The sequence below is a fragment of the Chroicocephalus ridibundus genome, chromosome 1 (genome assembly GCF_963924245.1).
Source record: "Chroicocephalus ridibundus chromosome 1, bChrRid1.1, whole genome shotgun sequence".
Lineage (NCBI taxonomy): Eukaryota > Metazoa > Chordata > Aves > Charadriiformes > Laridae > Chroicocephalus > Chroicocephalus ridibundus.
This window is the reverse complement of record NC_086284.1, coordinates 182,865,959-182,880,607: the sequence shown is the minus strand read 5'-3', so window position 1 is coordinate 182,880,607 and position 14,649 is coordinate 182,865,959. Positions and strand designations below refer to the sequence as shown.

The 14,649-nt window shown below is 45.1% G+C and overlaps 1 protein-coding gene across 2 annotated transcripts in view; it reads left to right on the top strand.

The window, feature by feature from the left end:
* Positions 1-14,649, top strand: part of HMGA2 (high mobility group AT-hook 2) — a 121,302-nt gene that overhangs the window by 81,636 nt on the left and 25,017 nt on the right. The window lies entirely within an intron of this gene.

The window sequence follows — 14,649 nt, the reverse complement described above, 5'->3', positions numbered from 1 at the left end:
GCTTGATGAGGCTCTGAACAATCTGACCTAGTTGAAGATGTCCCTGCTTACTGCAGGGGGGTTGGACTAGATGACCTTTAAAGGTCCCTTCCAACCCAACATATTCTGTGATTCTATGATTCTATGATTTTCTTCAGTGCCACAGTCTCCCGCGCTCTCCTGCGGGCAGTTACTCAGGCTATCAACCTGGTGGATTTGGATTGGGTTCACTTCTGTGAGATTGTTCAAACAAATGTGAGATTTCTAGATATGTGCGTTTGGTCTTAGTGGGTTTTGTGTCAACTCCTTTAATTTTCCTTGATCATAATTTATTATTTCTCTGCAGCACATGCATGTGTGTTGCAGCTATGTAAGGAAATGCTTGTGAAAAAGAAGCCGCCTTGGCAGTGTTTCTATGAGACACTCTCCCTTGTTAGCCTAGCGACATTGGTGTCCAACCCTTGATTCACAGATGCTAAAGCCAGATAGGACCATGTGATAATCTGATGTGACCTCCTGTGCAGGATGGGCCGTGGGGGTCCATCACAAGTGAAGGTCTACTACAGGTTGCTTAGAATTACGGCCAGAGGGGGCTTCCTTCCTATGGATGGCATTTGAATGAAGATGACAAACTCTCATCATCTTTTGAGTCATATTTTGAAAATGGAGACTGTGATAGAGGTCTAGAGCAGTTCCAATAAACTTGCATTCAGTAATATCTTTGACATCATCTTCTGTGAGGAAGTATTTCATCTCTCTGGGCCTCTTTTCCACAGCTCACCTTTTGTCAGTCTTCCATGTTTGGAGCACCTGTTCTTTATGTGGGGCAATTGGCTGTGCAGCATCTAATGCAGAGACAGTAGATTTCCCCCATTCTCCCAGTGTTGTATGAAAATCTTGCTGCCCAAAGTCTGTCTGCCTGACTTCCTGGGTTCATTGCGTGTTTCCCCAGTTGTGCAGTGCTATGGGAAGACAGAAATGGAGCCAGTAGCTGGGTGAATATTTGCTGGGCAGCCTGGAAGTGTCAGCTTTGGTGGTTTTTCGTGTCTTCAGTAGCACATGGTTTGATTCCTCCCGGTCCCACTGCTGTGGTATGTAGTCCACCACGATACAGTTCATGAGCTATTGGAGGGCTACAGTCATTTGAGTGCCTGGAGGCACCTGCCATTAAGTCTAGCTCCCAGTTGACAGAGTCTAAGAATTGCCCTAGAAGCAGCAGGGGCTAGTTGAGAATTGCATGATGTGTTGTGCTGGGTAGTATCTGTTCAGGGCAGGTAGGTTGCTGAACTTGATTTTAAGAATTAAGACTGGTCAAAAATTAGCAGTCTTAAGGTATAAGCCACCTTAGTGCATTAGCGCTAAGTTCCTCTCTCCAAATCTATAAAAACAGATATGGACATAATTTCTAGTCTCAGATATTTAATGCATGACCGAGTTACAGTGTCCTGGCTGAGCTTTGATGAGTGTTAGTGACTACCCACGCACAGGCTGACAACTTGTCCTCATTGCTAAGTACTATTCCTTCACCTTAGTAAAATACATATAAAGTGATGCTGTATATCCTCAATCTGAAGCAGGTTAAAACCCATATGTATTCTGTTATTGCTGCTTACCTGGCGGTGACTTTTAAAAAGCCTTTTAAGTCAATGATGTGTTCATGCACTTAAATCATGCAGAATGCAGTAGCTCACTAATACCACAACAGAAAGTTGTTTGTTTGGATAGTAGCCGTTCATAGATTAAATACTCAGTGTGATTCACGTTTTAGACAACAGAAGTCAAGTCACAAGATGGTCATGGGAGGAGTATTGCTCTTTTGAAAATAGTGGGGTTGTGATCTGAGCTTCTGATACATACATCCAACACAAGCAGTGTTCTGTTCTCTTTGTAGACCAGTGCTGTGCAAGGGGTATGTATATGTCCCCTGGGCTCTCAGATTATATAGACTAACTGGGAAACAAAATTAATACCTCCAAGGACACCTAGCCGCTGTGCTGGGATGCACTTTTCTTTCTGATTCACTGAGGATGAATGCCTCTGCATGGTACTCAAGAAGACTGTCATTGGAGGTGTTGTTTTTCAGATGAAATGTAAAATCAAGGCCCTGACCACTCGTGGTCATTAGCGTTCCCATGGCACTTTTCAAAAGAGTCAGGGTTTTGACCCCAATGTCCTGGCCAAATTCCAATCTGGATAATTACATCCTTCCTTCCCTGCCACGTACACTGGATATGCTATTCTTCACCTCATGCCCCAACTGCATGTAGCATTGTCTCGTGCTGTTAAAACAGCTGCCAGACCTCATCCCAGAAACGGCTGCATTTCGGTGCAGAGTGAAGTAGATCCCTTTATAAGGTTCCCATGCCACTTCCAGTGTATAAATCACTTTCGGATCTGCAGAGGTGAAAAGGATATTCAGAGATGGTTATGTATTTAAATACTGTGATTGTTTTCAGTTATCTGGTATATATTCTTAAGCTTTTCATAAGGAAGTTCATGTTGAACTGAGGAGTAGTACCGCTATGACCCATCACACAGCATCACAGGTCTCCCACTGACATCTGGTAATGAGTTAGATTTCCATTTCTGAAGGAACACTGATGGTTAAGAAAAATGTACTTGGGAAAAAAAAAAAGAAATCTACCACAAGTGATACTGATGAGGAGACAGACAAACGTGTTCATCGTGGTGGTGTCTAGGCACTTCACAAGTTTTTTTGCTTGGAGTTTGCCCTTATCTGCTATGTACCAATAGGTCAGGTTCAAATTGGGTTCTGTAGTCCTCAGGAACTAGATGTCCGTGTCTGTATTTGTGTTACTGTGGGGTGCTAATCGGTGAATGTATTACACATTTTGCTCCTAAAGTCTCTGTGGTTCATTGGCATCCCAAGCTCTTCCAGGAACGTAACTCCTGCACACTAAAGACTCCCCCAGGACGCTGGCAGCCTGTAGTTGGAGTGTAGGATGGATGGCAGGCAGGTGAAAGCGCGCTCCCAGGTATTACTGGCCCGTGCTATAAGTGAAGGTTCAAAATTTTAAATGGACCTACTCACTGTTTTCTAGGGCAGGGCAGGTTAAACTAAAGCTCATGGGCTGGATCCTCCCTGCCAAAATTATCAACAGTGCAAAATTACTCTGCATCCTCTTTTCTGAAGGCCCTTATCTTGGGCAGGGGGCAATGGCCGCCTTTCTGCTGTGCTCTCTCTTCAAGGATGTGTGGATCCCGCTGTTCACCCATCTGATCTCATGTCTATCAGTTGGTCCAAGCACAGACATCATCTTGTCATGGGATGAGCATGGATGTGAAAGAAGTGTCTTCATGTATTAAGTCATGGTTGGACTTGAGCATAGAGGCCTTAAGTACCTCTATAAGGGACTGTTCAACCAACCCCAGCCCAAAAGGTTGGGCCCCATCACACTTAGGAGTAAGGAGAGGGAGGAGACGTCCACAGTGCTGAGCAGGGAGCCATATGGAGCTTACATGGATTTGGGGAGGTTGCCTGTGAGGTACAGAACGTTTATTAATAATATCCTGATGTGGAGATCTCACAGGAGTCCTGGCGTTCTTGCCAGTCAGGAAGTTTTCTGGAACTGTGATGATGCATCTGGAAGACTCATGAAATCATCAGTTTCGAGCCTGCAAATGAGTTTACAGTTAGCAAAACATTGTCTTTTTGACAGAGAAAAAGAAGAAAAGAAAGAAAAAGAAAAAAGGCCAGTATTTGCTAAGGAAAATGGAGCTAGACTGTATCACTTCCATGAGCTCTGCGTTTGCTTAACTATAAAAAAAAATCTATATTATACAATGCCAAATGAGCACAATAACCACAAATTGCCAAGGGCATGTGCCAGCAAGGGCAGACGGGAATGAAAGTGAAAAACGTGGATGAAAAGGCCGCACATTTATTAACGTAAATGCATGTAAATTAGCCCCAAAGGCAGACATTCCTGGGAGGTGATGAAAGGCGAAGAGTCATGGGCAACTCCTTATCCCATCACTGTCCCCCACCCTTTCGAAGTGCATGTATAACAAACAGTGAGCGTCCTGGCTGTCCCGCTGCCAGCCCCATCTGACCACAAAGCTGAAGCAGACCTGCTTCTGCACAGATTGCCGTGCTGAGAGATGGCTTGAGTTCTTCTTCAGGAGGAGCACAAGCTCCCACGGATTCTGCTGTCAGCAGCCTTGAATGGCAGGTTGTTTCTCTGCTTGCGGGTAGGGGTGTAAGCCTCCGCTCCCCCAGGCAGTACAGTTGCAGGGCCTTCCTGTTTCTCTCTTCCTTTTTATGCTCTGAGAAGATGAAGCACCCCCTAAAAGTCTACAATTGCATCTGATCGCACTGGTACCTAAAAAGTCTTTCTAACCAACCTTCCCAATTGCTCTCAATTTTTAAAAACACTACAAAATCCCTCAAAACATGTCAGGAACGCACACGCTTTAAGAGGATAAAAGAAGCCAAAAACATGACAGCAGTACAGCCTTCTTGTGTGTGTTGGTGGACAAAAAGAAATATGAATAAAGTATTTCTCTGTGTCTCCTCTCAGTTCCTTGCATATAACGAGCAGTGCAGAGACCTTGTTTCCATTTTCGTGCAAGGAGGAGAGGTGGTGGGCGTTTGGTCCCCCTCTTCCCCACCATCTCTCCTGGCCACTTTCATTCCTCCATCCCATCCCTTTGGATCTTTCCCAGTGTGCAACCCAACCAAAACTTGCCAGCCCTGTTCCCTACCAGCCAAAAATTTCCAGGACACACACTGTCCCGAGCTGTTGTTTCTTCACCCCTCCTCCAAATGCTGTCCTTCCTTCCCTGGTGGCCTCCTTGCTGGCAATGGGGTTTGCCTGGGAGAGTGATGGGCTCGCAGCAACCTCTGGTATCCTTGGGGCTCGCCTCAAGGTGCACCCTCATGCTCTCTTCCCAAGATAAGCCTTGCTTGAGGCTGGGATGGGGAGTCACAGGCAAGGAATGTGGCGACATTTCAGTGCCTGGGAGCAGCCTGCTGACCACCAGCAGAAGGACCTTGCTCCACACCATCAGTAGCTCCCATACCAGTTAATATCTAGAGTATCAGGGTATCCTTAACCACATTGCTGCCAATGCTAAAATGATCTTGCAGCTCCCGTTAAGCAATCCGGTGCTGATGTAATACCTGGTCTCATGGAGTTGGATGATGTTCAGCCGCAAATCAAGCTTCTGTCTGCCCAGTGTACCTAATTCCCAGAAAGGATATGGCTCTCTCTGCCAACTACAGCAGCATTTGGAGGCCAGCTATCCTGCTTCTTCATCCAGCAAGCTGCTTTCACCTCTGCTGCCAGGACCACCTAGCCACAGATGCTACCAACTGGTATATTTTTGGCATGCCCCAAACCACATAGGTTTCAAGCACAATAAAATGTGACTTGTTGGGAGATGGAAGCATTTACCTCTTTGGGCAGACTCCACAACTGGTTTGAACCGAGAGCAGAATTTAGCCAAGGACAGGATTTAGCTTTGTTTTTTGTGGCATGAAAAATCAAGTTTGTCACTTGAGCACCAGAAACAACAAAATATGGAAGAGTTATCAGGAACTGGGAGTAAATATTGAGCAGTCCTATTCTCTGACATGACCTGCATTTGGTAAAAATGCTCACAAGCCCTCACTAGCAACCGTAACGTTTAAAAGCAGGCAGCTTTCCAAGTAGTGGATGGAGCTCTGTGAGCGAGGAAACCACTTTAAGCTGTACCAGGGAGCGGGGCTGTGCTGTCCTAGGGTGCTCCAGGCATTGCATTCTTGATGTGGCATCGGGTTTCAGTACTATTATGAAAAAAGCTGCAGGGGATTTGCGTGCATACCTAACACACATACCTTTGATGTTCGCATTGTTAGATCCAAGCAACAAGTAGGATCTTCAGGTCAGAAGGAGCTTCCAAAAGGCTATTAAATAACTGTAGCTAGACAGTCAGGTAATTGTCCTGTAAAAATTGCAGTCACATTCTTCCCTCCTAGACTGTGCTAAATTCAGAGTCTGTCCGAGGACATAAGTAGAACAACTCCAAAATGACACCAGGATTATCAAGAGCAGAATCTCTTTCTCCCTCCCTCTCTTCCCCCTTCTTTCTCTCTCTTTCAAACCGAGGGAAACATGTGTACGCAGACACTATTCATATTTCTGCTGCTGTCAAGAGGCTGATGATAGGATATTGTAGACTTTGACTTTGCAGTCTTTTAGTAAATGGGTTCTAGCTGGTTAAAAGAGAAAATCGTTTTGCTATTTCGTATTTTCAAATACGTTACTGTGTCACAGATTTCACAATGGTGCATATGATGAAATTGCTATTAATGAGTGAATGGTAAAAGCACACCAGAAATGCAACACAATAGGTTTTTTTCTGCTTTGCGAGGAGTGCCTACAAATCATGCCTTTGAACATAATGAATGTAATTTCCATTTTAAAAATAACAGTATGAACTGAGTTCAGTATTTAACATACCAATCACCAGAATGATCCCAAAATATATCAAGCCAGGAAGTGGATTAATTACAACAACTCGCCACCAAGCTCCTGGTGTATTTCAAGTACGTGGAAAATGTATTTCTATTTTGGACACTGACTTCTTTATGAAACTGTGCCAGGATGTCAGCAGGCTCTAGTCGGACTCTGACAGACACTCTTAGCAGCATCAGTTTCCTGGAGGCAGTAATAATTATCAAATCTATTCGATAGACAGACAGCTATCAGACATCTGTATATCCCAGACGTACAAAAACATCCCCAGCCAACCATGTGGCTACCCAATGGATCTGCTCAGACAAAAGAAGTTCAAGAGAAATGCCTCAGGCCAGATCCTCAGCTGCAGAAAATCAGCCAGGCCTTCCTTGTGTTGTGTGCCTTTTCTTTGGAGGAAAACCCTGCCCAGCCGTCACAGGGCAATGGGAGGTCACGGAGGCAATGGGCTGGATGGGAAGGAGAAGCTCCTGCAGGAGTTCAGGGCCGGGCCTGGGGATGACCACGTAAGCTCTGTACATCTCTGAAGGGGCAGAAATGGCTGTGCAGAAGAGGCTGCCTGGATCCCTTGTATCATTACCACGGTTTGTGCAGACGAAGGGAGAGGCAGCTCTTCCTAGCAGGACCCAGAGTTGTGTCTGTGCTCAGTGACCAGAACAGTGCTTGGGCACAGCCTCAAGCGCTGCCCCACAGTCGTCTGTGCTGTGCAGTTGGGAGCCTTCTCTCCTTTACCATCTTGTCCTCTGCCAGCTAACGTGGTGGCCAGCTGTGGCTAATGAAATAGCGCAGCCCATGGGCTCTTCCCTTTGGGCAGCATGAAAGAGATGGCCCCATGCAGGAGCAGGAAAGGTGGTATGGATGCAAGCCAGGCTGTGGACCTGGACTGGGTTGTCTTCTCCTGTACGTGAAGTCTGCAGGTTTTCTAGGCAGATAATGGTCTCCTGCACCTGCCTTTACATCTCTGTAATTAACGCTCTGATGCTCTCCTGCTCTGGTCGAGAAGTGCCTTGCTAAAACATGAAGCACAAATCTCTGGAGGCAGCAGCACCTTTAACATGCAGTTAAACTGAAGAAATATGCCACAGGTTGCCACTCAGACATTCCCAAGGGAGGACACTGAGACTCCTTGGCTTGAATCGCATGTTGTATTTTCACCAGTATTCTCCTTCAGAGGCTCTTGTGAAGGAAGGCAGCTCCGGGCAGTGGCGTGGCCATTGCAGCAGCACTGTGGTGGAGATGTGGGGCTGGGAGCAGAGCTGCCACCAGTCACTGCTGGGACACTGCTGTAGTCCCAGGGCTGCCCCATGGAGCAGTTTACCCCTCATTTTCCATCACTGACGCTTCAGTTCTTTTCCATCCCTGCCTCTAGGGTTGGGCCTGTTGTTGGCAGAAGCTTTCATAGGCCTGGAAATGAATTTGTTTGTTTGTATCTAAGACTACATTGTGGAAAATGGGCCGTGCATGTTTTCCCATCTCTAAATGACACAAGGACACTGTTTCTGAATGACTTAAGGTCTTTGTGACCTTAAAATGAGGAGGAGAGTGAATGTAGGAGGCCAGAAAGAGAAATGTTACTTGACAACAGTTAGATTTTGAGCAAAACCACTGAAGTTCAGAGCTCACTTTCCAAACAGTAGCAGATTTTGCAGCAGATTGTCTGGTTTGGGACTTTACAGCCCTATTTACTCTGTTGTTTCACTGAAGGCCAGTGCAAAGGTCAGGGGGATTCAGGAGCTCCTGGCCATCAGGTCCGGAGGTGAGTCCACTGATGACAGTCCTGCAGCTCTGATCAGCTCCACACAGCCACCATCAGTGGTACCACCAGGAGTGGCCTCTGAAGCAGGAACTTCCCCTGATTTTTTGGTCTGTACAGCGGGAAGTGCCTGGGCAAGAAGAGAGGGAAGACTCTCAAACAAAAGTTGGAACCGGATGGTAATGTGATATGGTGCTTTTCACCTCTGGGTCATCAATTCAAATCCAGCCTGTTTAGTAGTGACCAGAAATCATTTCCACATGGGCCAAGAGAAATGCACGGTGAACACAGGAACACAGAGGTTGCTGTATGCAAACAGACAAGATAGTCTGGAGATAAACAGTTGCACAGTAGTTATTTGTCTGGAGAAGTCTGCAAGGTATAAAGCTAAGTAGTTTCTGATTGGTTTATATCCCTGAATCATGAGGGCTTGGTTTCTTTGCAAATAATTTATCATTTATTTCTGTCTGCTAAAATGTAGGGGTTTTTTCCTTATGCTATAACTAAGAGTAACTGGAACCTCCTATTTGGCTTTCTCAATAGTCTGTCTGTGTAGGGAGTTATAAATAGACAGATACATATGATGTTTGCCAGACAAAAGAGCCGGCTCATGTTTCCGTAGGTGTATATCAAGAAAACCTCAGTGCTGAACTGTGTGCTAGGATTGTTCCGAAAAGCAGAAATTGCTTCTTAATATTTTAGCAGAAAAGCGCACAGGGTGCTGAACTAAACCTGAGCAAAATGCATCAGGAAAGCTTATCAAATACGTGATGGACGATAACGAAGTAACAGGGGAACCACAGAGCAGCGGTATCTCTGAAGAAGAGCAGTCAGCAACAACAGATCCTCCTGCTGCCAAACTGTATTGATTTTAGCCAAGTATGCCAATTTAAACTTTGCTTATAGTATTTAACCACAAGTACAAGGCCCATTAAATGGGTATTTCATAAGCTGCACTACCCTTAATATTTTATGGAAAAGTAACCAATACTGGCTGAAACATTATGAAAATTAACAGCATCTATCCAGAGCACTGAACTAACAGCTACTGTGCTTTGAATTTTGATTAAAGCATTGTTGTGCTTGAACTAATGGTTCAGCTAGCAGATGAAGAAAAATTATGGATTTTCCCTTCCTGTTCTAACCATTAAATTTGTACTTACCAAGGTCTGCAGTGGGGGGAAATCTACCTCTGTGAGGAAGGTTGGGTCAAAGCAACTGAAAAATAATGGGTTACACAAGTGTAAAAGAAAAGAGAATTTTATTTTTAATATATTTCTTCCACGGTTTTTATCCTCTCAGAACATAAAACCATTGCAAATGTCATGAAAGTAGCTTCATGTAAACAAAACTTAAGAAATCCTAACCCTGCTGAAGTCAGTGGCTTGACTTCCATTGGATATATACACACCTGATTGGATATATGTGCCAGTACCTGAATTTTCAGGCTACCAAAAGAGTCATTTGAAGCAGCGTGTTTTGAATTTGCCAATTAAAATACAAAATTTGGTTGCCAGTCAAGTAACTCTTAAAAGTCACTTTGTGTATTGGAAAACTCTGATGCTCTCTGCCCTCCTCCACAAGTGGAATTGAAGTACTATTTACTTTGTCATCAGCTAAAGTTATTGGTGCAACTCCTGAGATGCTGCAGGGTTTTCCAGCAGCAGTCAGGGGAGGTCAGTTTAATAAGCTAATAAATATTTTTTGAATGACCTGACTTTGTATTTGGTATTAAAAACTCAGAGGAGTGCCAAGTAGGATAGAAAATAGAGAATAAAAGTTCCACGGATTTTGCCAAAATTCTCCACAGATTACTATTAGCCTCATTTATGAGACTGCACAGAGGACTGTGAAATCTCCTTTGAACTCTAAGGGCCAGATGGTTTTGCTGTTAGATCCTAATGACCCACAGCAGTGTGCGTACACAGACACCACGGTTGCCAGTTGACTGCAAACGTGTGATGGAGGCAGGAGAATTCATGACCTGTGCTTCCAAAGCACAAGCCAGTTCTGCTTGGGTGGAGGGGGCATCCCCCCTCGCTATTGATGGGGTAAAAAAGCATTTCTGCTACCCCCTCGAAAGGAAGATCATTTCTAAAGCCAAGCCGTGAGCATACCTGGACCAGAGGAGCGCTTGGCAAGCAAACCGTCCTGTGCAGCATGGGGTAGATCCCTGCTGATGGTCATGAAGCCGAAAGTAGCTTTTGCCCTGAGGCGAGGGCTCCCTGGAAGGCTGCATCACTCTGTGCTGGAAGAGGGAGGGAAGGGCTGGACTCGAACCAATTAAAGCTGTAGGGCAGAACAGTAGTTACTCTGCTGTCATATGGAACTGCTTGGAAGACATGATTTATTTTGGATTATATTGGTTTCAACTGGTATAATATGAACTTCCTGATTTTTTGAGGATATGTAGACAAAAAGACTAAATATGGTTTTACTCATCTTTTAATTTAGAACTACAAGTGTTTGGGTGACCTATGAAATTATTTTAATGATTTCTGCACAACACTGAGCTGTCAGCACTATAAATGTCATCCTAACTGGGTATTAGTTTCCATCATGGTCATTTAGTCTCACCAGCAGAGCTACCTCCATGCGAATATCTTGTCTGTGTCAAGCTGTGGGAATAAAACAGAGAGTCACTGTTGCCAAGAAGCATCAGTCAGACATCTTCAGTTTGAAGAGGAAGCCACGAACACAAAATCTAGGAGCACAGTGAGTGTGCAGCTTGCCCTTGGAGCTCCAGGCACAGCAGTCAGGGGATGATTTCCATTCAAACCCGTGCTTTTATCCTCAATCGTTAAAAACGCGTTCCAGCATTGCTCATACTAGTTGACATAGGCTTACCCTTATCTTTCCTTATTTTTATAACGCTATGACAAGTCACCATTTAAGAAGTAGTCCAGTGAATGGGAATTGTGACAAATTGAGTTTGATACAACTTTTGACCCCTGGTACACAACGAATATGGACTCATCGCATGAGGCTGCTCTTTTGTTCTCATAGAGAAGGCAAAGACATTATTTGACCAGTGACTGTATAGGCTGTATGGATGCATCTAAGGTATTGGCAAAGAGTAAAGTAACAGAATTTGAAAATAAAATAAAATTAGGAATGTTGTCGCAGAGAAGAAGTGGAAGAAGTGTCTTGTAGAAGATAAGCACTTGGGCTTTGAACATCCAAATCTTACAGCAAAGATAAAACCACCAAAAACGTGCTGTATTTTCCTCTTTAGGTGGTTTATTTTTTGTTCAGTTCAAAGTTAGGAATCTTATCCTGAAGTTTTTAATTATTATCTTTTGCCTTAGTTCACATACTTAACAGTTTAAGCATGGCAAAAGAAATTCTGCTGTATTTTGGATTTGTTCTTGTATGACAGACGTTTAAATGACACGGTCATGGGATTTTTCCAGCACTGCCACTTGTTCTTTATGTCTCATACAGATTTAAGAAAGCTACTTAAGGTTGACTTGTACTTGCATGTGATGTAAAAAACCCTGAATTTTGCTTTCAAGTGGATGGAATTTCATCTGATACACATTCAGTTACAATAGCTGTTTTTTAAACTTAGGATAAAAATGAAACGTCAAAGCCTTGTTTTGCACGAAGCTCCCTATACATATGATCACTGACATAAGAGAGAGCTTTTGGCAGAGCAGAAGGTCTGCCATCTTGCTCTACAGGCTCCTGGGTGGATACGTAATAGTTCAGAGCTCTCATGTCTTGCATACAACTTCATTTTCCTCCAAAGCACCTCTTCAAAGTCTCTTGCGCTTGGCTTTTTTATGGTCCCAGTCTTTTCCATAACCAAGACAGATTCTCTTTCTTTCCAGCTAGTTGAACATGCAGTTGTAATGCTCTTTTGAATCAGAGGTGTCGGCTTTGAAGCCCTGAAAAGATCTCTTAACTCAGTGAACACAAAGCTTAGCCAGTCACGGCGTTTGTATCTGTAGCGTGTCAAAAAGTTTCCAAAGGCATCACATCCACAACAGTTAGAGAAATGAAAGGGGTTGCTTGGGAAATTCCTCATTATTCCTGTACGCCTCAGTTCTTCTCGTCTGGGGTGACCTAAGTGAGCGGACACTGCAGTCCCCTCAGGACTGGACCTTGCTGGATTTATCCAGCCTGGATTCGCCCAGATAGCTCTCCCACGCAGCCAGGCTGAAGCAGGAAAAGCAATGCCCCTGCCAGCCAGCACTTGCAGTGATTCAGCTGCCACAAGCTGGAGCCCTCAGCGTGACACGAGTGGGCACGGCTCCCGGCATGTCGGTGCTGTGTGCCGCTAATGCCGGCCGAGGGGCTGAGCCCGGCTTTTGGGCTTTCATAGCTGTGCTGCTTCCATTTAAGGGAGAAAGCGTAACAGGGGCTGAACCTCCAGATCCCAAATCCCGTGGAAACCCAGCCAGCAGTAAGCAAGCGGTGCCAGGGAGCTCTCGACATGAAGCACTACGATAGCAAAGGTCTTGAATGACTAAGATTCTTGAAAGCCTTGGTCAGTATCAGAGACGGTTTCCAACTGGGCAAAGTACAATATTTTCCCTCTGCTTTTTATGAATGGCTGGATAGGACCGTGCTGGAGTCAGAGTCCCCTGCGAAAGCCATTCATAAAAATAACAACAAAACAAAAGAAACACACACAGAAAACTTTCTAGGTCCAGTCCGGAGCCACTGGGTGCCAGAGGCTGGGAAAACACACTGGCAGCTTGAGCCCCAGCTATCACTGAAAGTATTCAACGGGCTTTTTGGTGGTCTGAAAAGTATGAAGTGCTGTGTAGAAGGGCAGCTGGTAGAATTACTGTGACACATACTAGGCAGAAAGCCAGAGCTGGCCTTGTTTCAGACATTGTCTTTCCTCTCATTGAAGTGTCAGGACCTAATTCATGGAAAATTTGGTGAGCTGGCAGCCCTTTCAGGAGATTTCATTGAGCTACAGTGTGTGAGAGTCACATGAATGCAGAGTGCATGGCCAAAAATATATGGGGATTTCTGAGCAGGAGAGAACAGTCAGCCTCTAAGAATGTCTGCTGATTTCTTGCGGTTTGGGAGTAAACACGTGTACAGGTGTAATGAGCGGGCAAAAAAAAAGAAAGCGGAAAAGCACTAGTGGCAGATTACTGAAGAGCTCAATGAGTTCTGTAATTCCTTTAAAACAAATCATTCCTTTGTCTGAGGGCAGCAAATGTCCGTTAATGAGTTCAGGGCTTGCAGTCCACCTGGAGAAGGCATCAGTAAAACGTGTGCCTTGGTAATGGCTTCTCCATTGCAAGGGAATTTAATGGAAAAGAAAGGGGTCCGCCCTGAAGTTTAAAGACGGACCCAGTCATCACGTAGTTTCTTTCTTATATTTATTTGAGAGCAGAACTTGGAGCCTGGGGCACAGATACAAAAATATAACAATATAACAGCAATAGGATTCTGCTGAATTAGAAAAAGACTGAAAATAAACAAAGCATCTCTTGTTAAAATGGGACAGTTGTGGTGGGCAGGCTGAATTGAATCAATTACATTTAATTTACGTTTTCATTGATCCTTCCCACTGAAATATTGCTCTGAAAGGCCAGTTACACTAAACTGTTTATTCAGAAATATTCCAGTTATTTCCTACTACGCTGTCATGACAATTAGGTTTTTGGCCATGCAGAGGGACAGCACGTTGGCTTCTGCCCAAGCGAGGCACTGAAATCACGGCTGGGATTAGGAACAGGCAGGAAGGAAGGGCAGGAAGAAAATCATTGGGTGCAATTTATATACTTTGAAAACAGAAAGTCCTGGGGGGGCTGCGGGGGGAGGCAGCAGCTTTGCCCCACTGAAGTAAGAAAAGCCCTTTTGTGCTCTCCGTGTCAGGATTTCATCCTATATCTGTGGTCTTACTGTTCTGTGCTGCTCCTCGCACCCTCAAGGATCGTCACATCACCTGGGCGGCAGTGGTATATTTTAAGTGCGCCTGTGTTAGTTCCTTAATCGGTACTCTTCTTCCTCCTCAGGGCAGGGATGTAGGGCACTGGAACCTTGGTGGGTTTCCTGACTCATGTGGGAGTTTCCCATTCCTGCGTGGGAGCAGTCAGGAGCCCATGGCTTTGCCACCAGGTCCCGTGTAGGCAGATGGACACGGCCTCCTGTTCTCTCTGCCACACGCTCAGCCATCCCCATGATGGGCATCCCTGAAATCATGTCAACAGGCTTCATTCAGCTAGAGCTCCCAAACCGGGCTTCCCAGGGTTGGAGCTGCTGCCCGTCCCAGCCTCTTGGCTTGGGCAGGGCTGGATTTGGTCAAGTTGGAAGCCCTGGTTTGGGAATGGGGTTATGTGTCCCTCACTTCTCTGCCTGAGCTGTGCTCCTGCTCACGGCCAGCAGGGAGGGCTTCCCCACAGCAGGACTCTCCACTCATAGCTAAAAGAGCACGGAGAGCGTACAGCATCAGTGGAGACAACAAAAGCT